The 25545-nt window shown below is 40.4% G+C and overlaps 1 protein-coding gene and 1 pseudogene across 1 annotated transcript in view; one reads left to right on the top strand and one right to left on the bottom strand.

Annotated features, from left to right (window-relative positions):
* Positions 1-25545, bottom strand: part of LOC138487326 (autism susceptibility gene 2 protein-like) — a 2615289-nt gene that overhangs the window by 1119384 nt on the left and 1470360 nt on the right. The window lies entirely within an intron of this gene.
* Positions 7211-25545, top strand: part of LOC138489529 (poly(rC)-binding protein 2-like) — a 94945-nt pseudogene continuing 76610 nt past the window's right edge.

Genomic DNA, 25545 nt, shown 5'->3' with positions numbered 1-25545 from the left:
ATAAAAAAAAGGCTACCGGGTGTCCCCCGCAAACCCCCGTCACTATTCTATACAGTATAGTGAGGAGGGGTCGCGGGGGACAACCCCCACAGCTGACCCACCAAAAGAAAAAAGGAAAGGACCCTGCGGCACCGGTTCCCGATCACAGAAGTGAAAGGGAACAGGCGTTGCAGGGACACGGCGAGACGGAATGCAAGGTAAGTAGGGGGTGGGAGGTGTGGGTGGGGAGGTGGGTAGGGGTGTGGGTAGGGGTTTGGGTAAGTCAGTAATGTTCAGGGGAGACAAGACTGAAGGTTATTTCGAAAAAAATATCTTCAAACTTTTCTTCCTCCAACATTTCTGCTTCGGGCATTGAACCCCAAATCCTTCGGTTAATGGTTGCCTTCTCTGTTGTCTGCTGCTTCACTCCTCCCCTTCCCGATTCTCCAACCCCCCCACCCCCCGCTTTCCTTTCCTACTCTCATAGTGCCCAGATGGGGCGCATTACAAATCACTCTACAGAAGAAAAAAAACGGAAAGAATAAAGTAAACGTCGAAATTGTACACATTAACTCGGTATTAGAGTGGCAGAAGAAAGCCACGTGTTCACAGGTTGTCACTGACGCCTTAATAATCCTCTGCTCTGCCCTTTTGACCCTGGCCTCCTCGAATTTCTGCAAAATCCCCGGAATTGTGCTTTTACGAAGTCAGAAGGAAACGAGTGTCACTTCTGTGACAAAGCAGACCAGACATAGTTATTACCAATTAAGGAGAACAGGGCCGAAGATTAAGGAGGTTAATACGAAGAACAGATATAATTTCCCTACATTAACCTACAAGCAACATATTAATCACCAATTGAATTTGCGACAAGCCGGCCTCAGCAGGAGCAGCTGGCAAACATTTCCAGGCTGCCTCTGCTGACATGCACACACCCGAGCGCTACGGGCGCTCTCTGGGTGAACCATCGCTGACGTAATTCAGGAGGAGCACGCGCACATTCAGCACGCACTCGCACGCTGGCGTGTGTTAAAAGGAGTAATGTTAAAGGGTTCAAACAAATAAGGGCATCTTATCTCCTCACTAAGCTCCGTTCTACACATCTGGGCTGACAGGCAGTGATTGGGTGTCACGTTGCTCACGCACATGGGGATGGACAAGGCCGCTGCGTATGCGAGGGCCGAGGGGAGCGCGCATTAGCCAAGTCAGTTCACCTCTGACCTCTTGGCTAATACATTCTGTTGTAAAACTACCGGGCAAAGTCCTGAGCCTTGTGTGCTGCAAAGATAAACATGGCGCATTGTGCTCGGGGCAGTGAGAACGCACCATTGTGTAATGCTTGTCCAAAGGATTACTGCAGGACTGGCCATTCCCTATCGCTGCTATATGAGCTGTTTCAGAAGCTAATTGACCCTTGGACAAAAGCCGGGGGATAGAAAGGTTTTTGCACTTATCAGAAGCATAAAAGGAAGCGGAGGTGGGGCTCTCCGCGAGACTGCAATGGTAGAAGAAATGGACTTGGTGATAGCCAAGAGGACCTTATTTGACATGGCAGATCTCCTCCATTAACCCTAAATCAGGTTGGGATGAAGAGGGCCAGGACAGAAAGTGAAAGTATAAGGAAAGCCTGTATGTGAAAGATCACAGACCTGTGCCTTACTGCAGGAATACATGTGCACTGTAACGATTTATTGAGAAGCCCCCATCAACAAGGGGAGTTCCTTCCCTCCCATTGAAGTGGGTATGCAGTTATACAACAAACTAGTTAACAGATTCTTTTTTTAGCCCTATCTCAGACACACATCATGCCCCTTGGATCCCTCTCCCGTGAGTTAACAATGAGCCAATAACCAGACCGGTATACGGTAAATATTTTGGGATTTTTTTTAAATTAACAGTAGTAGACAAATATCAAAAACACCACTTTATCTGCGGTACAACACAATCAACTTCTCTCCGCATAAATACATCACAACAGTGAGTTATAAAGACACAATCCTAATTATTCACTTTCAGTACATTTCACTTCACAAAATAATAAGACTGATGAATAACGAAGGCACTTTTGTACAGTTGTGCCATTTGGATGTTCCAGCAGGCTTCAAATGCTAGCAGCAGGATTTCAAGATAGATTGGTAATGATGATTTAGCCCACACTTTTGCTTTAAAATAAACACATGGTGATTTATTGCTTTGTTTTTCAGACCCCCGCCCCTTGCTTTCGTCTATGTTGGGAAGTCAGATAGAAAAATTGGAATGCTTTGAGGAATCTTGGATTCAGCCCCCCCCCCCCCCCCCACCCCCCCACCCCCATTGCTGAAAGACCTCTGTTGGGGAATCTGGATTAAAAGGTTGGACTGATTAAAGAACAAAGACACCCCTCTTCCTTAAGAAGTCAGGGTCAGCTAGACGGCTAGACAACAAGGATTACCCAATTAATTTATAGGCTATAGTTTTCAGCACACACTGGGAAGTGAGCTTTGTTAATTTTGAATTTTAACAAAATTCACCCTGTAATGTTCTGCCAAATGGGGAATAAAATAAAATAATATTTTTGGTTAAATAGGCTAAGGATCTACACGATTTTGCCGCCCCCACCGCCCACTATAAAGGGCAAGGATTCAAGGCAAGCAGACTCCCCCACCCTTTGGTTTCCCAGGGCTCAGTTCTACTTACGTAGCAAGCCTCTGTTTAAGGTTCAGAAAAGCCAGCTGCATCTCAGGACACTCTGGAAAGATAGGGCAGGGGTCTGGTCACTCCACTCTCAAAGATGGCCTCCCGCTCTCCACCATAGGATCCAGTCAGCATTGAGGCCTTCCTAGAAATAGACGGCTCTTGCCAGATGCACTCTCAGCAATCTCCTCTGGTGTCTCCTTACAGCTGTCAGATGGTACATTTCAGCAGCCTTCCTGATGGTCTGTCTGGTGTCTTTCTGTTCCTGTCTTTCTCCCTTGTCTGTGTGTCCCTGTCCTAGTAAAGTCCCCCTTATATAGCAGCAATGACACCACCAATTTTAGAATCTTGGGGAAGTACCCTGCAATAATCCCTGCCACTAGGATTGAACAGTTAACCTTCTCTCTCCTCCCAAACCAGTCTCCAAGTCAGGATTGGTTTAGGGGTCTGGAGCAACATATGGCAATTGCCATTTGAAATTTCCCCTTTTGTTCTCCTTTCAACTTTTGGCAAAATCGAGTTATGTATCACAACTTCATAGTTTTACTAGCAACTGCCATACTAACCATTTATTCCGATTCCGCTAATCATGGAGAATTAGATAAACCGACCACTAAATCCGTATGATGTAGCACGGCCAGGTTGCACATTTCTGTAATTTCCATAATAAGTACAACAGTCATAAATATGTTAGTTATTAAGCATATGCCTAATTTCATTTTCCACCCACTCACCAACTCCCACATTTGGAACATGTTCAGATCAGCCAGAATCTTAGTTTAATTTGCCATTACAGTTCCCAGAGTCACAGGAAGATGAATTTTATATCCCCAAAATTGCCTGGAAATGACATAAAAAATGGTACATAGATGAAATCCATCCGCCAAATGATGGATGAGAAAAAGGCCTAAATGATAATAGTCCCTTCAAATAAATTGTACATTTTTCATGTGCAACAAAAGGTCCTGCCTCCTGCCTTCCAGCTATTTTTTTCCCTGGGTCTGCCTGTAACTTTATCAGTCTCCTTTGTGTTGGAAGCTTGCTCTTTGAAGTGGGTGCCCCCATTTTAACTCACACATATTCGTTGTGATCCAGCCAAGGATGACTTTTCTTGAAGTCCCTGCTTTCAGAGCTAGCAGGTCTGGAGAACACTGCATTTTGATTCCTTTAGCAGGACATTTTTATTGCGGTTTGTCATTAGATGGGAGATGTGACATCCAGGCTCGAAGTGGGAGATGTCCTTGTGAAGTTCTGCCCACAGCCAGCAAAAGGGTCTGCCTTGGACTGACATTTTTTTCATGAAGACAAAGTGGCTCTTCAAATGTCACTGGAGTTTTGTGAGGAAAACATAATATACATTGCTCTTTGTCAACCCACACATGTTTTGTTTTCCTGACAATATTCTGTGAGCAGTGATACTGATCTTTGATTCCTCCTTCTTTTGTAAATTAAAATGCTGTGTATCCATTGGTAATGACAGGTAAGTCCCTATCCACATGGCTCTTTAATTTTACTTGAAAAACAAAAACAAATGCCAGGCCGTTTTTGTTTCAGTATTTAAAATCTTGCTATTCATGTGAAAGGGACTTCTGTTTGGGGCCTTTAAATGCACCCAACAGCACCTCCCCATTCCTATTAGAAATATGCTTTGGGATGTCTTATCAGAAAATCACATCAAGAAACACAATAAGCTAAGTCAGTCCTGGAAGGCAATGGTTAAACAATCCAACTGAACTGTCTTGCTGATGATCACAGTTTCAACCAATAATGCGAGGCTTACTCCTTTCAGTGCCTGGGGATTTATTGCACACAGCATAAGGTGTTTCCAAAGTTTAATTATAGTGTTGTTTAACCCTTTGCATCTCTTTTGTCTGTTAGTCCAGCCAGGCAACCTGTGGGGACAATTCACTTAGGCAAAAAAGAGGAGAATGCAAAATGCATTCTTGCCCTTGATTTTGCACCTGCATGATTTTGTGCACAAGGCATCTGATTCTCATATGGAACATTCAGGAGGAGAGACTGACTGCAGAAAGAGTGTGTCCACAACCAGCCCCTTCATGCATATGCAAGTATTGGGTAAAATTGTGATCCTCACGTGTGTGTTTTGCTCAGCATCACCCTCCCAGGTGATTTGTCTGCATTGGTAGTGATACACAGTGCATTTTTGCATTTCCACCCTTGCTTCTGCAGCTCCAATGCAACCAAATGATGATCCCTCTGAGGCTGATGCACTCAGCCGTGCCTCTTTTAGTATTAGGCATTCCCCAGCACTACAACAGTGGATATCATCATCAGGAGAAAGCGAAGGGCTGTCTGATGCACCCCTGAGCGAATACCTTCCTGAAAGAGTGACGCACTATTGGATGCAGACATCACTCCTGCAACTCAATCCCTGCCTGAACATTCTGGAGGTGGGGAAAATCTGGCCACAAGAACCCATTTGCATGGATAGATTTGCTTTTGTGAAACACCTTGACCTGCAGAATGAAACAAGGCTAACTTACATGTGTAAGAAAAGTCAGGAAAAATATATTGGTTAGGCCTACATCTATTTTAATACCATTGCTATTAATTGGTGCAACTGTAATACCACATCTTTCTAAACTCAATCCTCAATATTTCGCTATATTTGTCAATCCTACAAACCCCGATTCTGGAATTTTAACAAGAGAAATCTTGTCCTTACTGCCCCAAGTCTTGCAAGCCCACACCTGGATAGGATTCCATGTCGAGTGTGGTCTGCACAAGAGCTAGTGAAGGCTTGAGGGTATGTTTCAGTCGTAAATAGCAGACACTTTAGATATAGTGCATGGTTCTTTCATTTACCGAAAACCTCAAGGCAGCATGAAACCAGAGCAAAATATACATATGCCTTTTCTGCATTATCTAAACCATCCACAGGTGCGTGGCAGATTGTGCCCCACCTTTGTTATTGATCTGGCCTAAGTCCCCTTTCACCACCTTTGCAAATAATATAGTGACTAAGGCTGGGAGAACAAGGCCAGGGAAGCTCAGCAAACTTGTCCAACTTCTCCTGTGATTCAGTCATAAACGTTTGAGGTCACACAGGGGTACACAATCAGGGCCCTGCGAGAGAGGGTAGGCTGCTGCCATCCTCCAAAGATCCCCATAACATTGCCAACTGTCCTACTGGCTCTACTTAGCAACAGGGCGGGGGGGGGATGTTTAGCTCTTTTTTATTGCATTTTACGTGGGGTGCTGGGGGTGGGTGGATAGACCATGTGACCAAGTAGGGAAGGTGGAAGGGGAATTCGGTGCTTAAGTAGGAAACAGGGAGGATGGGTCACAACCACACATCTGGACCACCCATTTTTGAAGTTATAACTAAACTTTGGCTGGGTTTTCCATGTAGATCTGCGGGTCGCTTTTAGGAAAGTTCACCCAGCTATAGTGGCAATCTTCGATCATAATAGCAATGATTTGACCCTGTTTTGGTAACACCTGTCTCACCTGTAGTTGACCCTTCAGATGGATATGACACTTAACCGTATTTGTCAATCAAAATGTGTTTGACTTGCCCAATAGTTCTACTGAAATGTCAATTGCAATGAAGATGTGTAGTTATTTTCTGTTGTGTACTGATGAACGTGTATATTTAAGCACTTTGAGTTTTGCATTTTGCATTTACCATCAAACTAGCTTCACCCGGCATATCAAAAGACAACCTAGAGCACTCTCTTGCTCTCTCTCTCTCTGTCTCTCTCTCTCTCTCTTTCTCTCACTCCCCCTCTCTTTCTATGGGAGTTCTGTGCTCTCTCTCTCTCTCTCTTTCTGTTTCACTCACTCACTCACTCACTCACTCACTCACTCACTCACTCACTCACTCACTCACTCACTCACTCACTCACACACACTCCATGCTTTGTCTCGCTGTCTCTCCTCTCACCTCATTCACTCTATGTATGTGTCATACATGTAGACAGGTCCACGTTAGCTGGAGTCACCCTAGCCATTGCTCAACCGGAGGGGGAAAAGATATAATCGGAGGGGGTGGCTGTATTTTTTGCAAATGTAGCTAATAAAGAAAATTACATTAGTTAATTGTATTATCATTGTAAGCAGTCACTTTTAAACATTTCCCAAAGTTTATTCCTAATGATTATTTACAGTATATATGGTAGTCAAATTAAGAATGTTACACTTGTCAGACCAGGAGAGGCAGCAGCAGTGTATAGACGTGTTATAAATGCCAAATCATATCATCTCATATCATAAGCTGAAGCGCCCCCTGAGTCCCTCCCACCAACGTCATTCCTCCCTTGCCCAGATGGTTCTCTTTCCCTTCCCTCCCCCAGCTCCTCTTCTCGCCCTCTTGTCCTCCACTGCCACCCCTTTCCCCAAGGCTTAACAGCTCTGCCCCCCCTCGATCTCTCCCTTTCCCTGGGATCCCTTGTTCCCATCCCAGGTCTCCTCCTTCCACCTCTCTCTCCTTGCGGCAGCTCCCTTCGTCCTCCTTCCTTCAATCTCAGTCTTGTTCCAGCCTGTGACCAAAGATCTCATTGACGTAAACACCTGACTCTACAGAATCTATTGTGCCATGGATACCAGTGTAATTGAAGGTGGTTTGAATGTCACACTCACCGTAAGGCTGCTCATGCATGGCAAAGAGAGAGTCTGTGAAGAAAATGCGAGAGGGGAGCATGTATAAACATCTCGGAAGGAAACTGCCAAGAACAGATAATCACCCTTGCTGGACCCACCAATCTTTAAATCTTTTTCTATGATCATTGATGAACTGAAATAGGACATCAGTAGGGCAATGACCAACAGCACTGCTTCCAGCAAAACCCCCTGTTACCTTTAGGCTCACAGTCCCTGCCAGCCAGTGCGGTTCCTTGGGAAAGGAGTTTCAAGATCAACGAGATCAGAGAGACCACTGGTGCTCAGATCCAAGTGGCAGGGGACATGCTGCCTAACTAAACTGAGAGGGCCATCACAATTGCTGGGATTCCTGAATCCATCATCGAATGTGTCAAGCAGATATGCGTGGCTATGCTGGTGTCTCCACCAAAAGGTGTCACCATACCATACCAATACAAGCCACCCAGCTCTTCTGCTATCTTTGCTGGTGGACGGGTGTCACGGCAAGCCTGAGGACACGCACGTGAGACCAATCTGTGGGAAGGACAGAGGCCCCACACAGACAGTGTCTCCATAGATGATTGCTGTGGATCTCTATGGGTCCTACACCATTCAATGACACTATGCAATTCCACAACCAGATCTCACAAAACTACATCAGATGGCCCTGCAGCAGTCTCACTTTCAAAAGTCTCATGGTGGGGGCAACACCGGATTTAGTGGTGGCATTGATGCATCTGATCCAACTATGTCTCATGAACTCACTATTCTGAATGATTTAATTGGCATCATCAAGGGTCCAAAATGAATGAGAGTTGCCAGATGTTTGACGCACAAATCAAGATTACTAGCCCAGTGGAAGGCACTATTGAGTGCCAGGTCACCATCACTGCATCGGCTGCCAGCTTCAGCCTGGCAAAGAACCTAATCAATGTCAGGCTTTCAACAGAGACTGGTGGAATGGGAAGCAGTAAGAAAATCCAGGCTTTTTACAGAACTGTGCTCCCTTCCTGCTGTTCCTTTATCCATGATCCATCTGTGTAGTTTCCATGCAATCTTCAATTCCAGGTTTTAACTAGTTTGTACATTTCAGTTTCCATACTTCCCATCCACTCCGTGAATTTATTTTAAAAACAAGGTTTCAATTCCTTTTTCCAGCTGTTAAAATCATGTATCCAGGTTTTAGTTTTATAAAGCATTTCCATTTGTTATCTTTTGTTCATGAAGTTATTGCTGTTATGAAATGTAAGTACATTTCATTTTGGTTTAGTTCTGTAACTTCAGGAATTAGAAAAAAATGACAAAAACAAAAGGACTTACTAGGTAAAGCACAGTATCAAAACAAACCTAGGAAAGCCATTTCATTTTCTTTCTTGAAAGAAAGATATCATTCCAAGATGAATAGCCCGGTGCATTCCAATTGTAGTCATTGGAAATAATGCTATGAGAAAAGGAAGAGGACACATAGCACCAGTGAGGGATACAGCCTTCTTTAGGCAGAATCAGAGTGCATTTTCAGATGCATGACCACAGATGTTTAGGTCTGTGATAAAAAGGTTGTATACTTGAATCACTAAGTATGTGATGCACACTGGGCTTTGTCTTAATTTAATTTGTCACACCAGTCACCCTAACATTGAAATGTGTGTACCACTGAAGCATATGTATTGATTCAGACTGCCCCAGGATTTGGAAGTGAGGATAACATGTTTAAGATATCAGTCAAACATCTCTGACATGGTCTGGTAATTGCTGAAATCAGACCACAATATGCATCACAAGGCTTTCTAAAACAGATGCAAAACAGTTGAGGGAGTCCAGAATAAACCCTTGTATCAATGCCAGGACAGTATGGAAAATAGCAAAAAGCCCTTATGCATTCTGCACATGCAAACTGTGTCCGAATATATGGCATGTATCTTCTTCCCCACTCACACTTAAACATGTCCATTAGTAACATGAAACGTACGTGTACGCTGTTATTCAGTTTTTAAACTGCATCAAATCATTACAGCTGTGGTCTCAGAGCACCTAGGTTTGTCCACTGTAGCACAGTGAGTCCCTGCTGGCATTTTCATGTCTGATGTGTGAAAGAAAGAGGCGATTTAGAAGGCCAGCAATGCTTGCGGGTTGGGAGTGGGCGTGAGGCTTAACAATAAGAATAAATGTAGATTACGATAATGGTTCCAAAGTAGAAATTGTGCATTGGTTGTGTGTTTACCTGAGATGTGCCCACGCATACCTTGCCGGAAAAAGAACTAAATTTTCCTGGAAGGGGCAGCATGTTATGCCAGTGACTGTGTGACAGCTAGACTGCATTTTTTATGTGATTTACCCATATTCTCTATGAACAGCATCAAAGGTGAAAAGTGGGCTAGTATAAATAGCGTTTTTACTCAAAGGGCAACTGTCTACAGTTGAGAGAACTGCTATACTTTACATGAGAATGCAAGCACAATTAATAACATTGTTTCTAATAGAAAACATTGTAATTCCTCAGTAAAAAAGCTCAATTAGTTTGAGAAAGAAAATAAGTGGAGTTAAAGAAAAGATTTGTTTAGAAAATATAATGTAAGTTACAAGCCCCTTCCATTAGCTTTATAAACTATAATCAAATATTTAGCATCAAATATTTAGCATATCTTCAGGCAACCCTATCACGTCTGGATAATAGAAAGCAGTTATATTACATATGGTAGACTCACTAACAACTAAGCAAGGCTCCACCAATTGGGGAACATTAGAGAACTGTTAAATGCTGTTGGAAGGGACAATTCCTAGTATATAAAGACCAACACATCTTAAAAACAGACCAGCTCTCCAAAACATTTTAGCGAAATATCAGGAAATCTGGAAAATACAAAACTAGCTGGACTTAGATGGAATTAATATATCCTTAAAAAAAGACCCCTGATAGTGACTTAATAATGACTAGCACAAGAACTAAATTATCAGGCAATTTGTCACTGGGGAATAATAATAATTAGTGTACCCCTGGGGGGGCACTACTGAAGAGTCAATCATCCAGATTGACCCTAGATGCCCCCTCACGCTTTACACTTGGTTTTTCCTGCTGACTGCAGTGTCCCTTCTAAAGCCCAATACATTTGAAACAACTTCAACTAAACAAGTCCACCTATGAGATAAACACAAGACATAAAGCACCCCACTTCTGTATTAATGGCACAAAGACCACTCTAATGTAAACAATAAAAAAGAAGATAATGTTACACTGCCTTTTACACACCGAGCATTGGTGGAATCACTGTTGCATTCTAATCGAGAACAAGAGATGAATTTTGGAATTACAATGCAGTCTCCTACCGTTTTTACACCCATCATTTGAAGAAATAATGTTCTCCAATAGGTTCCTAAATCGCTCAATTGCTAATAACTAACAAATACATTTAATGGGAACACAGAATCATGTAATATGAAAGAAGCGTGGGTTGCATTGTTGAAAATATTTTTCATGGACCCATATATTAAATCAGATCAACAGATGGCCACATATGATACGTATGCGCCATTGGCCAATTTAGCAGAAACAGACTGACTAAACTCCAAAATAATAATGGAGGGAGATCAGAATGATAAAATAAATTCTATGATTGGAATTAACAACATGTTGTTAATCAGTCTTACTTTGTCCACCCATGAACACACAAACGTTCAAAGGAAATTGGATGGGAATCATGATATTGTCTCTGAGAAAATCAATTAAAAACGGGATGATCGATAATTAACTCTAGTCTTCCAACTGAGGAGTGTAGAAAGTGAGTATGATATCTAATTGTAATTATGATTCCCCACCCAGGGAGATCAATTTAGACATTCACTTAGATACAGAACAATTGCTAAATATTGCCAGCCGAGAAGAGCATACAAGAACATTCAAAACTGAATACTAGTCCAATAAGGAAGCTCAAGTGTAAAATGGCAGGCACCCCCATATATTTTAACTTGGAGAAGGGAATACTCTCTAACCTACGTTCTCTGCAATGCCTCTCATGGAATGTTGGAGGGATAGACTCTAAAATAATTACTGAAGAGTGGCGTGAAATATGTCTCTCAATATGATATTGTATTACTCCAAGGAAACTGGGAATTGGAAATATAATCTCAAAACGGTTTTACTCATGCAAATAAAGCCATACAAAATAAAAAAAAGGTTTCTAATTATGATAGAGTGATAACTTTCATTACCTCAACACTGTATTTGGTATGGGAAAGAGATACCATAGATTTGTACAATATAATTTACTGCCACACTATTTCTGGGATGCACACACAACATTTAATGAATACAAGATGAATCATGTACATGCCTTGTGGACGACCTAATTGATATTTTAAATTCAATTTGATATTATATGCCCTTTATACTTTTTGGAGGAGACTTTAATATGAAGTTAGGAGAAGGAACACATACCTTATTACCACAAGCTAATATGAGTGATAGAAAATCTGCTAGAGAGGGTTAGAATGTAATACCTTTCTAATGGAAAAATCCCTAAGATGTTTAAATAGGGGATCCAAATCAGCCATCCATGGCAACATCTTTAGAGTTTATATATGAGGGACAATGATCCATTATTGTATAAATAAAATTATCTAATTGCCTTTTTTAATTGACATGCATATTATCCGGAAAACTGAAAGTGATCATCATCCCGTCACGTTGTTTATTAACATAAGTACAAATAAGAAGGATACCCCTGTAATGTGTATTGAAGGAACACTGAAAAGGATAAGGTGGGAGAATCTGCCCCAACCAAAGTGAAGCATTTCATTTTAAAAGACATACCAAGTGACTTATTGTTATGTCTTGATGTGGTGGAAGCCAACACTTTAATAATTATGTTAAATCTAACGATGTAATGAAACAGCTATGGATACATGTGTAAAGAATATTAAATTTAAAAAAGATGCTAAAAAGGATGGTTTGACAAAGAGTGCAGTAAGGCTATGGCTGCTCTATGGCCCACCTTAACAAGAACAATCAGTGATACTAAAGGGATAAAAAAACTGAAAATCAATCCAATAGTATTGCATAGAAAGAGATGTCAGCTAGAAGATAAATTGTGGGAGGACATTTTTTTTTAACCTTTTCTAGATGCTTATTCTCATTACCTTCAGAAGTTAAATGCTAATGGAATAAACCCTTACCCAAACCAGAATATTGTAAATAATGTTTTGGCTAAGAGTGGGATACATCGTTTTGAGGGAAAGTTTGCTAGGTGTAATACTATGATTGATAGGGATTCCCGGGAAATTAAAAGACCTGAATACTTAACCCTGAATGCCAATAGCATATATTTCATCCAGGAGAAAGTAACTAGCACAATTATTTCACAAAAAGTGAATAACTGGAAGTGGTAATATTTGCCCTTGTTGATCTCCTCAAACTATTACCTGCAATGTGGTCCCGACATCGCCTGATTCTATTGAATGACTATGCTATTACAATGACTAAGACACTTCATATCACCTGCACAAGTGCTTTAAAAATTCAATTTTACAAAAAAGAGAATAGATTAGTACCTACCTCATATCGTTGAATATTAAATGTTCAATTTTACAAAAAAGAGAATAGATTAGTACAAACCTCATATCGTTGCATATTTTTGCTTGATGCAATATTATCATTCTTTGGTTTATGTAATCACCTGAGAGCCTGGATAAATGCAGAACAACTATGGCTGATATCCAACTGGGGTTACAGGACGGGCTGGGGAAAACAAATCAAGCCCTACACAATTACTGACTAAAATCAAAATTCAAAATTCTTAAAAAAGAGAAAGTCTATAGCTTATATGGACTAATCTAATGTCTCCGATCTGGTATATATGAGACTTCAATTGGCCAATCCTGGAAAATATGAGCACACCCCAGGCTTATTGAAATTATTGATAGCCTTACATTCGAGGATCAAGACTATGGTTATAATTAAATGAAGTGCTAATTGCTGAAATAATTTTGATATAAATAGGTGTGTGCCACGGTTGCATATTGGCCACAGTTTTCTTTAATTTAGAAACAAATGTTATTCAATCAACACTAGAAAATAAACCTTGTTTGGGTAGCAGGTGGATTACCCTGCTGGCATATGCAAATGTTGTAGTATTAATTGCTAAGACTTCCTGTGTACCTCAAAGTCTCTTGAATACATATTCAGAGATTATGGAGGTATCGATTCTTAATTATAAATATATCTAAGTTATGCATTATATCAATGGGATACACTAGAGTGAAACTATTCCTTTTTATAGTTAATAATTAACCCTTAAGTAATGTAACATCATTTAAATATCTGGCGTGTGTTTTACTCACAATTTAAGAGTTGTCCAATGTGTTAGAACAGGCTCTTGCTATGATACAGTCAAGTGCAAGTACAGCAGGACGTATGGTATCCTTGAGAAGACCAACCACAGAGAAGTTATTGAAACTGTATAAAGCCACACCATTGACTTTAGCACTACCTGGATCAGATATGTATGGAACTGAGTCACCCACCCATTTACAAGTAATTGAAAATAGGTTTTGATGTCAAATTCTGACATTACCAAGTGGTGCTCCCCCTTTTGCCCATGCATAGTGAATTAGGCCTAGCATAACATGAAGACACATTCTATAAGGCACTTGTTGCTACTGTGGTTCTTCACAAGGCTGAATCCTGAGGCAGTTTGAATAATTTCCATATTTAAAGACGTTTTCAAACACCATTATTTTTTACAAATATTCCAGTTAGCATTTGTCAGAAAACATCAAGCAGATATTGAGAAACACATCGGTTTGATAAACCCAAAGTGATCAATTTAAATAATCACATTAAAGAAAAAGAGAGTACACTGATTTGGTGAGTTAAGAGATAAGAGAAAACTGAGAAAACTATCTACAAATGGCCGAGTGGGTTACTGCTTCTGGACATTTTCACATAATTTTTGTTACTTTTATTTACTGGATAAGGCTTCAATTTGCTACATATTACTTTAGAGGCAGGGATTTGGTAACATTTGAATCTTAATAATTTACTTTGTTCCTTTTGTCCAGATAGTATTGAGACCCGCATTCCTGATTTCTTTTTCTATCCTAGCTATTCGACCTCTTGTAGGAAAATCTTGATACCTATTTTGACAGCTTGATACCTATTTTAACAGATATGTGTTTTTTTGCAACAGAGCTCTACCTTTATTCATTTACTATTAATACATTATGAATGTTTAACTTGGGCATTGAACACATTTTTAAAGAACAAAACGTATAGATATGTTTTAAACAGATGTTTATTACTTTGGATTAATATGATTTTCTTTTAAAATTGGCTAGTTATTTTTACCTCTTTTTTATATGAAGATATATGAGTCAACATGCATGTGTTTGAATACGGTATTGTAAATCAAATCCCTTTATTTTATCTAGACAATTTATAGATATTAATTGGTTGAAGAATAGTTTGTACATTCATCTGTGCATTAATTTAGCATTGTAATTAGTATAATATGACCAACTCTGGTATATATTTACATATTTCCTGGGGGATTGTGTGTACATTTTAAGGCTTCTGCTAACATATTATGATTTTCTTTACTGTAATCATATATTGATTTAAACAAAGATTATCTGTTTTCTATGTAGAAACCTTTTGAAATGATCTACTTATTTTAGCTGCTGTCTTGCAGTGTACATATGTCATGCCTTTTATGTGTTTTACCTGATTTTGTATTGTTATACACTTTTCTGCCAATTAAATACATGTATGTTATCTCCATACTGTACATGATAGTAGGCTTAATGAATCAGGAACCGACTTAAGCGTTGCTAAAATAAAAAACTGAATTTAACACAATGCAATCAACTGCACATTACATGCACATTTATCAGGTGTGTCATGTTTTTAAGTATGGAGATAAAAGGTATTGTAAAAGGCGTGCTTTTTTAATGAAAATTTTTGAAATTGTATTTAGTAATATTTCACATACAAATAATTTGTAATGTACACAGTTATATATTTATCTATTCAAACTGCCCTTGTAACACATGGGTATGAATAAATGAACATTTAACAATAACTAATATCAAACACACTTGCAAAAAAGTCTGTGTTGTTTCTCACCCAAGCAGTCTAACTCAATTATTATGAGTACATGTGTAATTAGACTTCCCATATAAATTCCCATTTATACTTGTATTTCTTAACCCAATTCCTTTACTTCTTCATCCATATCCAGCTGCTTCTTACATCTCTCCATTATCCCCACTCTCCATTACCGAGTTTTCATTCTAGTATCTTCCAAAGATATTTGGATGTACATGGGCATGTACCAGTTTAATGATTGAATCTACTTTTTGTTCCCTCAAAGCTTGATATCCACACTATTTCCTCAAATCAATACTCATTTGGCAGGCATTCTAATGTTCCCCATTAATGGTAAGCACATTGGTTTGTCATTCCTAGGCTTGTGACAAACCATATTTTATAGTGATTATTTAAGCCCCTGATGCCTGTAAAATGATGCAGTATACCCCATGATGGATCAATCTGGTATTATAATCCAGTTCTTGTGTCCATTTTCACCTACAATGTTAACCGGTATTGATTTATTTTTTAACATGTGCACAAGATGTAAACAATTCAGCAGCTTGTCCATTCTGTCCAGACGCTGTAGAAAGCACTATGCACTTTGTCTTCATTTCTTATGAATACCACCATATCCAGAAGAAGTACTTAATACCTTTGTTTAATCCATTTTTCATCTGAAGGGTGGGCGAGGCTCTTAATTTTTGTTTGGCCGGGGAGAACGAGCTGGTGACCAATTGTATGCAGAATTGCATATGGCGTGCCTGGTGCAGGAGATTAAAACACCACTGTTGCTTGAAGACTGATATTTAAAATTTGGCAAATGCGTGTCATGATTTTAAATGTTTTATTCATTTATGGACTTGTTCTAACATGTTTGATATTAACCATTACTTGTTTTAAGATGTAGTCTGTCTGTGACTTCTATGATCCTTCGGATCGAAATAAAGTTATAAAACGAAACGTAAACAATACTACGTCCTTAGCTACTGTATTTCCAATATTTTATACCTCACTATAGACTTGCCTTGCATTCTGGATTAAACACCATTTGTATTCAATTTTGAAACAATTTCAGTCCTTTAGTGCATTAACCTTTCAATATGTTTTCCTGGTTTTTTTTTTACAAATGGTATATTTATTTGGTTTTGCCATCTGTGCCGCAGTTACGCTGAAGCATCTTGTGACAAAGTGTCTTCATTATCAGCTATTAGGTACCAGAAATGAAGGCCCTACAATTTTGCCCATTTATACAGTTCATGTATTTACTTTTATTTATTTATGACGTTTATAGGGCACAAGATTCCAAAGAAAAAGAGAAAACATGCATTGTTTAGTGTCCTGAATAGAAGGCAGCAGGTGTGTCATCATGATGAGAGTTCCAACGTTTGAATCATAATATGGGCTATTCCTTTTCCTCCCACTAATGAGGACCTAACGTGAAAAGCATAAGAATGGTTTAAGGGTAACATGTTGTGTTGTCTTGTAGCTTTGTGGGGGTGATATGAGGTTGTAAAAGTTGTATGGATATTGTTTTAATATGAAAACCAAATTCTATGGACATTTGCTAGAGGGTGCATATGGATTTTCAAGATAGGGGGTAAGAGTAGAGGGGCCCTGATCGATACAACAATTGAAGCCAAGAGATTAAGACACATAGGGTGGCATCCTAGGCAGACTTGGCTAATTCTCTGTGATAGGAAGAAGTCAAATTAGTGTACAATGTAAGCAGAGACCTGTTAAACTTCACATTATGCAACTTAGTAGGATTTAATATTATAGGGTTAGGAAAGTGTATGCAAATCTGAAAAGGAAAAGTAGTTCACAACCTTTGGACGAAGATGTCCAAGGTCATATACAACAAGTATCATGGCAGTCTAAGTTCCGAGCTTCGACCGAAATCAATTTTCCTTGGAATCAAGGTGCTGGTAAACGTCAAGAAAATTTTAAAGTTGAGTGTTTACCAAAGATAAGGTCATTTTTGCTATAAAAGGGTGAGTCGACACTAGTCTGTAATTATCAAGGGTGACAGAACAAGTTTGAGCTTCTCCCATGTTTGATCTGTTTGAATTACAAAGTCACAGAGAAAATGCACTATGTAAACCTAATATGACAATGAATATAGAGAGAGATAGCAAGAAAGAGAAAGAAAGAGATTATGATTAATATCAAATTGAGGATAGCAACAGTCAGATGGTGAGGCTGATGGTTTAGCTTTATGTGTGTTTGATAAAATGTAATATGTCATATGTGATGGTATGGATTGAAAATAGTTGATTTGTTGGTAGGGGATGAGAAGTAACGGAGGGGGTGTGTGATAGCTGCTTGAGGAGATAGATAATTATTGTTCTCTGTTTATTTGTTTTCTCTGTTTCAACAAGCATGTTCTGTAGCATGATGCACAATGTGTTGAATGCTAAAGTCAGCATGGCTTAGGAGGCAGTCAATTTGACCTTAGATGCCTTTTGAAGTGTTCTTTGTATTTGTTGTGGTCAGAGTAGCAATTCCTTTTTGTCATTATGACAGCATGTATTTAGTAGAAATGTACCTCCATATTAATTTGTTTGTGATGTGATCTTGCATTCTCAATTTGCATACTTCATGCATACTTTTTTCTAAGAGTTCTGATCAACTGTAGAATATTTATCAAGGCATTGAATGCTGTAAGGAGAGTCATGGGGTAATGATGGATATACATTTCTTGAATTTAACAGCGACAATTGAGTTGAAAACCTGAAGACTTTTTGGTTATCTTTAGGTTGTACTCACCAAAAGGAAGAGATAAGAAGGGTGGATTTCTTTGGAAATAGAAGAAGCAGATATATGTTGCTTCTCTCATTTTCTGATAATGCTCAATGACTAAATTGATCAGGTCAGGGTCTTCCATCAAAACATTTTCACCTGGTATACTATTAAAGAATCCAGCAATGCTTCTGAAATTCTTGATATTTACCTCACTTAGTCTGTTATTGATGCATGGGGGTAAGCACACACAAAGAAGCGGATAATTAAGAATTAAATGAGTAAGTGCCATAAGGTGTTCTATAGGGGATGGGGACTGCATTTTCTATGAGGACTTAAATATTGTGCAGTTGCGTTCACCTTTATTTTCTGTGCATATAGATGATGGGTGAGATTATGGATTCCCCTCCTCAAGAAGATGACAAAACCTGTGTCAGAGTTGAACCCTCTGTCATTCTCAACTCAGGGGCTTTACATAAGAAATGGAGTACTACTCTATACTCCCGAGCTCTTTTTGTAAATAGCACACTTCAATGTAAGTCAGACACAATTCTGTCTTGGTGAACACATAATGCTAATATACAATACAGTACTGTAGAGCAGGTCAGTATCTTTAGGTCGTTTTTCATGAAATGGATACAACATTTAATGTAATGGATAACTGGTGGCTCACTGAGAAATAGGATATTGGAATATGGTGAATTGCAATTTCTCTGTAGCTCATGCTTCTAAATATCCATGTGAAATGAGACAGGGTGCTGTACTGTAACTGAGTGGAAAAACAAACAGTGTGTGTTGTGCAGTGTTTATGCGCAGCTTTGTTGCACAGTAGAGCAATGGTGTGCTTTGGTGAGGTCTTAGGCTCTCAGGTATGATCCTTAACATGAACAATGATAAGTGTGCAGTGCTCACAAAACACTGGATCAGGACATTGTGAAGAATCCTGCGGATCCCTCACCAAAACCCTGCCTAAAGTCTCCTCCCAGGTGGCCAGGAGAGGCAGATGCTTCCTGTCCCCAGTCCTGGGAGTAGTGTTCTGCAGGAGGATCACCTGGGTGGAGACAAGGCCCGGGGTATTGAGGAGATTCTGTGGGATGAGACACAGTATTTTACCTCTAAAAGGGATATTCTTACCACTATGCCAGAAGAGGTTATGGCCTATTGTCATTTCAATACAATTCAACCTCTAGGTAAAACTAAGGTGGTAAATCCTAAGATTGGAAGATCCAAACTTATTACAGCAACAGAAAGAACGTTCTTATCACGAAAATCAAATGTTCTCCTCAATACCAAACATACACTAGTAGGAATAGTGAAAGTGTAGCCTTTTCTATAACATCTGTCTCTAATAAGATTGAAACCTACAATCCCGCATCTAAAAATAATAATGGAATTAAAACTACCCTTAAAGTATAAAAGAAGTGTGAAAACCGAATATCACTAAAGTGAACTGCATGTCCCAGAATCCCACAGGGACTGAGACGAAGAATAGGGCTGTGGAGGAATGTGGAAGTGAAGGACCGGCAAGTAGGCCTAACAACCTTTGCCAGGGTCAGACAATTAACATTAAGGGCCTGCACCTGAAATCAATTGCCACACCTGAGAGGCATAAAAGGCAGCAGCAGGAAGGGGAAGGAAGAAGAATCTAGGAAAGGAGCTAGAGCAGAAGCTGTAAGACTGGCAATAGTAGCAGAAGGAGAAAATAATGAGGCGGGCAGTTCATGAGAAAGAGTGATAACTTAAGGGACGCTGGGACAGGAGAAGAGCAGATTTCACATGCAAGTTCTGAGTTGGCCCTGTGTTCACAAACCCTGCCTTGCCATGGCAGTACTGAGAGAGACGTGCAAAGATTGAAGGTCTTCCCAGGTTGCGCCTAGTGGCTGTAATTGCAGATCTGGGATCGTGCTGCATCCCAAGCGCTGTGTGCAGAAACAAGCTGAGGGATAGAGGAGTAAAGGAGACTCCCTGTGGTCGAGGCCGGACCAGAGACACCCATGCTGGAGAGGGATGTGGGTCCCAAGAGTGCCTAAATTAGTAGAAGGTGGAGAAGTTGGGAAGTGGAAGCAGCCGACAACCGCAGACTTCCCGGAGCTGGTGCGTGAAGCACTGTGTGCAGGTTCACTGAAAAACCCTTGCCGGTAACTGTTACCAGCTCAATTGAAAGTCGCGTAAGAGTAGGAGCGAGTAGAAATGTTTCCTTGCTGTGAAAAATCCTAATAACAATGTAAATTCATCACGCTCACATCTAATGGAAGCTGGAGTGCTCAAATGAACAAAAAGCTTTTCCTTTCCTATTGTTTTACTGTACAACGTTATTGTCTCCAACTAAGAAGGGGGATGCTTTTCTAAATCACTCGGAAAGTTTAAACTCACTTTCACAAACTGTTACAAGGAATATAACAACAAATAGTGGTGGCATGTGGACAATTGTGATTCCCAGCCAGATTCAAAGTATCACTCCTTGCTAATGAAAGGGAATGCAAATCCTTACAGTTCTTTAAAGTTCAAAATCTTCATCAAAGAGTGGTCGCTTGTACCTAAATCTGTTTCTCTTGTGAAGCATGAACCATGTAATATCCAGAACAAGTATTCTATAAATGTAGAAGTTGCTAAATTAAAGGGAAGAGCAAGCATTGCCCAAGCCAGTAGGCAAATCCTTTCTATAGTGAAACCAGCCCTATTGAAATCTACAACTGGCATTCTAAAGTTGTTAAAGTTGTTGAAGGTCCAGTATCCTCTGATACAAGTGTGACAAGGTTATCCAAAGCTGGAAGAGTGGTAATACAGCTTCAGGGCAGCTACTGAAACCAGGAGGGTGTGAATAAAGCTGGGGAAGGCAGCTGTATGCTTGTAAGAAGATGAAGTTAACAATCTGTATTTCTGAGATTGTTGAAGCTGAGAGGGAAGTCGCCTGGAAGCAAATGCATATTATATTGGTGCCAGTAAGACAGAAGAGGCAAAGAGGCTCCCCTTTTCTGATAACATAGGAAAGAAGAATGCTTTGCCTACCTGTGGAGGTCCAAGAGCCTTGTCTTTAACTTGCCTAAAAATGTAAAGCACCAAGTTGAAGCAGACCTATCAGAACAGTGGTTTTCTATAATAATGTCAGTGAATGTTGTACTAAAGGTGGTTCAAACAGTGGCATACTGTGGAGAAAAGGAGCCTGCCTCTATGGTAACAATAGTAGAAGGGAGTTGTCAAGAAGAAAGCAACACCCTAAGAAGAAGCATCCTGACAAATTATACCAAAGACGCTACAGAAGTTATAACCACATGGACAGTTGTTGAAGCAGAAGTGGTCCTTTTATCTTTGAACTGTGGCAATAGCATCCTGGAAAGAGGATATCCAGGATTACCATTGGCGCTGTTGTCTTTGCTCAAATTGGAAGGGGAACCTTTTAAACAGAAAGCTAAAGAACTGTTACCAGTGTATTTTCGTTTGGGTGAAATTTGATTCAAGACATTATTTTTCTTTATGAACGCTATACAATCCTGGGAAAGAGATCTACCCAGGACAGGTGAAGGTCATCCAAGTCACTGGTTATTTGGTAATCTCTTATCTATATTTTTTATGATTTACTTTGAATGCCTTGCAGTTTAGTGTGAGGGCCAGTTTTCTGCATGCCAGGAGATATCCCCATACAACTACGACTAGGCAGGGTTCTCCCTGGTAGTGTAGGTTTAGTAAGGGTTTATTTGCCCTTTTTGTTATTGATAAAAAGTCTAACAGTGAGAAAACCACAAGCAGTTGTCCAGCTCGCAGGCCATCTCCAAGCATCTCTATTGATGCATAGTCATCATTGAAGAGATAATTGAAATAGCCTTCTTCAAGGAGTATATCTGTGTGTGTGACACAATAACACACATGAAAATGTTGAATCCCTTCGAGATCTGATAACTCTGGATAAGTATAAAAAGAATTGCCAAAAATATATTTCACCCGACACATTCATGAAGAACCAGGGTCTCCTTTGGATCAGGACTTCCCCATAGCCCACTGGCCGAAATGTGATCAAGCTGCTCTGGTGGTGCAGCTGCTTAGAAAGATACAAACCCATGACCACACCTCACTGTTGGCATCCAATGAAGCAGAAACACATGTCTAGGGTTGCTGGTGGAAATCCTGTTCACAGGAGTTCTACTGACCTTGCGTGTGGGAACAGACTGAAACACACACCAATATTTCTCCTCTGTTAAAGGCATGGTGAGCTGAAGTGTGTTTGTAGAGTCTCATGAGTGGGCACCACTTCAAAGAACAAGTCATTTGGCTTTGTTAATGTGCAGTAGAGGGGCTCCCCAGTTTTAGCAAACTTGGAATGTTTGGGTTTTCACCCAAAGATTGAAAGGGATTCCAGATGTGGACACCTTGCTGTCTTTGGCTAGAAAGACCTAACACCAGAGCCACACCTCACTGATGACACCCAACAAGGCAGTACATGTGTGGCCTTGCTGGTAATATCCTTGTTTAGAGGAACATTCAGTAATGGAGTGTTCGTGAATGGGACCATACAGGGAGAAGCATGGATATTTCCTCTGTGTGAAGTATACAGTGAGCTAAAGTGTGGTTGTGGAGTCTCCTGAGTGGGAATCATCCCACAGAACTGGTAATTGTGTTTATTTACTCTCAGTAGCGGGGCTCGAGAAAATCCATCATAGCCTCACAATCTCACCATTGACTGCAAAGCCAGTTATTTATATCCAGTGGGCGTATACACAATAGGGAGTGCATGAGTAATAAACAGGAGCCATGTCCCCACAAATGTATCATTCGTGTCCAACTGCTGTGAGTATTTCCCAAATTCTGGCCCACCAAATCTGTATGTTTGGCCCCTCAGGCGTTTTTCATTTGTGTGCTATTGTGATTTTCGCTGCAAGCAAGAGATGATAGTGCACAGCAGCACACCTTCCCCCAATGGGTAGGGTCCCTCTCCTGTGTCTTCCAAGAATATTGTGAACTGATGCAACAGAACTGATATATGTGATGGATTTGATATGAGAGTAAACCTTTTCCAAAAATATGTTGCCTAAGTACATGACCACCACATATATATGTACGCCTTAACCTCACCACAGCCTCTCCAGCATAAATTGTGGTACCCCTGTATCATTTTATGGAGCCTTTCTGGAGGGAGATACCACCGACAGCATAGTTCTATTTGACATTCTTTGTCGGTAGTGCATCGGTAGATCCAGTGATTCCTAGCCCAGAAGAGGTCCTACGGTTTCTCCCTAATTTGGCTACCCAGATCCTGTTCCATTTTAACATGTATTAACATGTATGGCAACCATTCCTGTGGGTCAAAATGATCAAAGTCCTTATAGAGCGTGGACACCTTAGCTCTGGTCCACTTTGCTAAGTGAGTGAGTTCAATGGCAGGTAAGGTGCTAGTCGCTCTACTTTTTACATCAGCAATAGAGGCCGAGTGACAGAGATGTGCATATCCGAACCTCTCATTTTCGCCAATGAGAAATGTCATGTTGCAATCAGCAAAGGTCTGCAGGGCTCTTTCAGAATAAAGCTGTTTTAATTCTTTCATCCCACTCGTTTCCCAACATTCAAAAGTTTTTCTTTGAACCCATGGCGTGAAGTCCGGGTTGCCCAAAACCGGGAATAGAGGCCCCAGTCCCTGAGGTACCCCCATCTCCCAATTGCCTTGTTCCAACAGGCGAGTGAGATGCAGGTCAATGTTAAAAGAGGGAAAACCCCTCGATACAATTTAGGGAGTAAAGGGGAGTTGTGCTAGGGAAATCGGTACAAAATCCTACTCTATGAGTAGCCATCGAGGGCAAGATGACATTCGACCCTGAGTGAACACATGCAAAAGTTGGGCACATATTGAGGAAATATTGGTAGTTATCTGGAACTGCCATACCTCCTAGTCTCGCAATCCTCAACAGGGTTTTTTTGAGATTCTAGCTCCCTCTAACTTTCCATATAAAAGAACATATTTTATTCTGTGGGGCATGACACATTCCAACTGGAACCTGTACTGGAAGCCCAAGGAAGTGATGAACAGCTTAGGCACTAAGTTCATTATTGTTGCTGTGACTCAGCCTAGCCAAGAGATGTCCTCAGAATTCCAGTGTTCCTGTGAGCCAGTTACTTTGGAAAACTGTTGAGGATAATTAACCTAATAGAAATGTACAACATACAAAAGGGTATTAACCCCCAAATAGTCTATTGCTTGATGCAACCATTTAATCGGCCATAGATTCGAAAACAACCATTCATATTCAGGAGCGGTCGAGATTGCCAAACCCTGGGATTTTGAGTAATTAACCAAGAATCCAGAGGCAGAGCCGCATTTCCGCAGTTCGGCCAACAATGCAGCCATTGATGGTACTTTAACCACGACATTGTCCTCTTAAAGAGAGAGGTTATATTCCTTTTCCTTCTGTTGTATGCCCCTTATATTCACATTTGTCCCTAACCTGTTTTAGAAAAGGCTCTATGTACATGGCAAATAGCAAAGGAGACAGGGGAACTCCCTGCCTTGTACCCCCTGCAATCATAATTGATTGCATAATTTCCCCATTAACCCAGAACTTAGTGGTGGGGGCAACATAGTTAGCGAGGGGGTAACCCCTAAAAACTGGACCAAAACCTAGCATCGGCAACAGGGTTCAGAGCTATCCCCAGTCCAAGTGGTCAAAAGCCTTGTAAGTTCGAGGGATACAACACTCATATCAAGTCCGACCGGCCCACCTAAATCTATAATATCCAAGATCCTCCTTATATTGTCATGTGCGATTGTATGAACTATAAAAATCATTTGATCCATGTGTATCAAACCGGAGATACATCCATGAAGTGAACAGTAAGCAGTTTTGAATAGATTTTAGCATTGTTATTTACAATCGTGATTGCGCGATACAAGTTGGGCAAGCTCAGGTCTTTGTTGGGCTTCAGAATTAGAATCGTCGAAGATACCTGCATCAGCAGGGTGAGCCTACCCGTTGAAGGGAATGTATTCAACAATTTAGTTAAATGGCAAATCAGGAGAGAAGGAACCTTTTTTTAATAAAACTGTGAGGTGAAACCTTCTGAACCTTGTGTTTTATCCTTGAGCCCTCACTCTACTTCTTTCTGCTTTATAGGCCTATCTAAGTACTGGCTCATCTCAAGGTCCAAGCCCGGTAGAGCTGCAGCAGCCAGATAATCCACTTGAATCACAATATTGCTTAGCACTTCCACCATGATAGAAGAGTGATAACAGTATATTATACCTATTTTACTGGTATTGTCGTAGTGTAGGATGCCCCCATCATCTTTCAGGGCCAATGTATTATTAACGGAATTGCATTTAGCAAGATTGACCAATAGTTTGTTAGCTTTAATCCCCCAACTATACTAAAACTGCTTAGTTTTTAACATTGTCTGCACCGTCCTCTCAACCAGGAGCACCTCAAAGCTTGGCCCTAGCCACCTTCAGCTTACGCATAGGGTTTAGCGTTCCAGAAACCTTATGT

This window comes from Ambystoma mexicanum, chromosome 9, assembly GCF_040938575.1.
Source record: "Ambystoma mexicanum isolate Mex_15411 chromosome 9, UKY_AmexF1_1, whole genome shotgun sequence".
Lineage (NCBI taxonomy): Eukaryota > Metazoa > Chordata > Amphibia > Caudata > Ambystomatidae > Ambystoma > Ambystoma mexicanum.
Note: the sequence above shows the minus strand (reverse complement) of the source record. Positions and strands in the feature narration are given on the sequence as shown.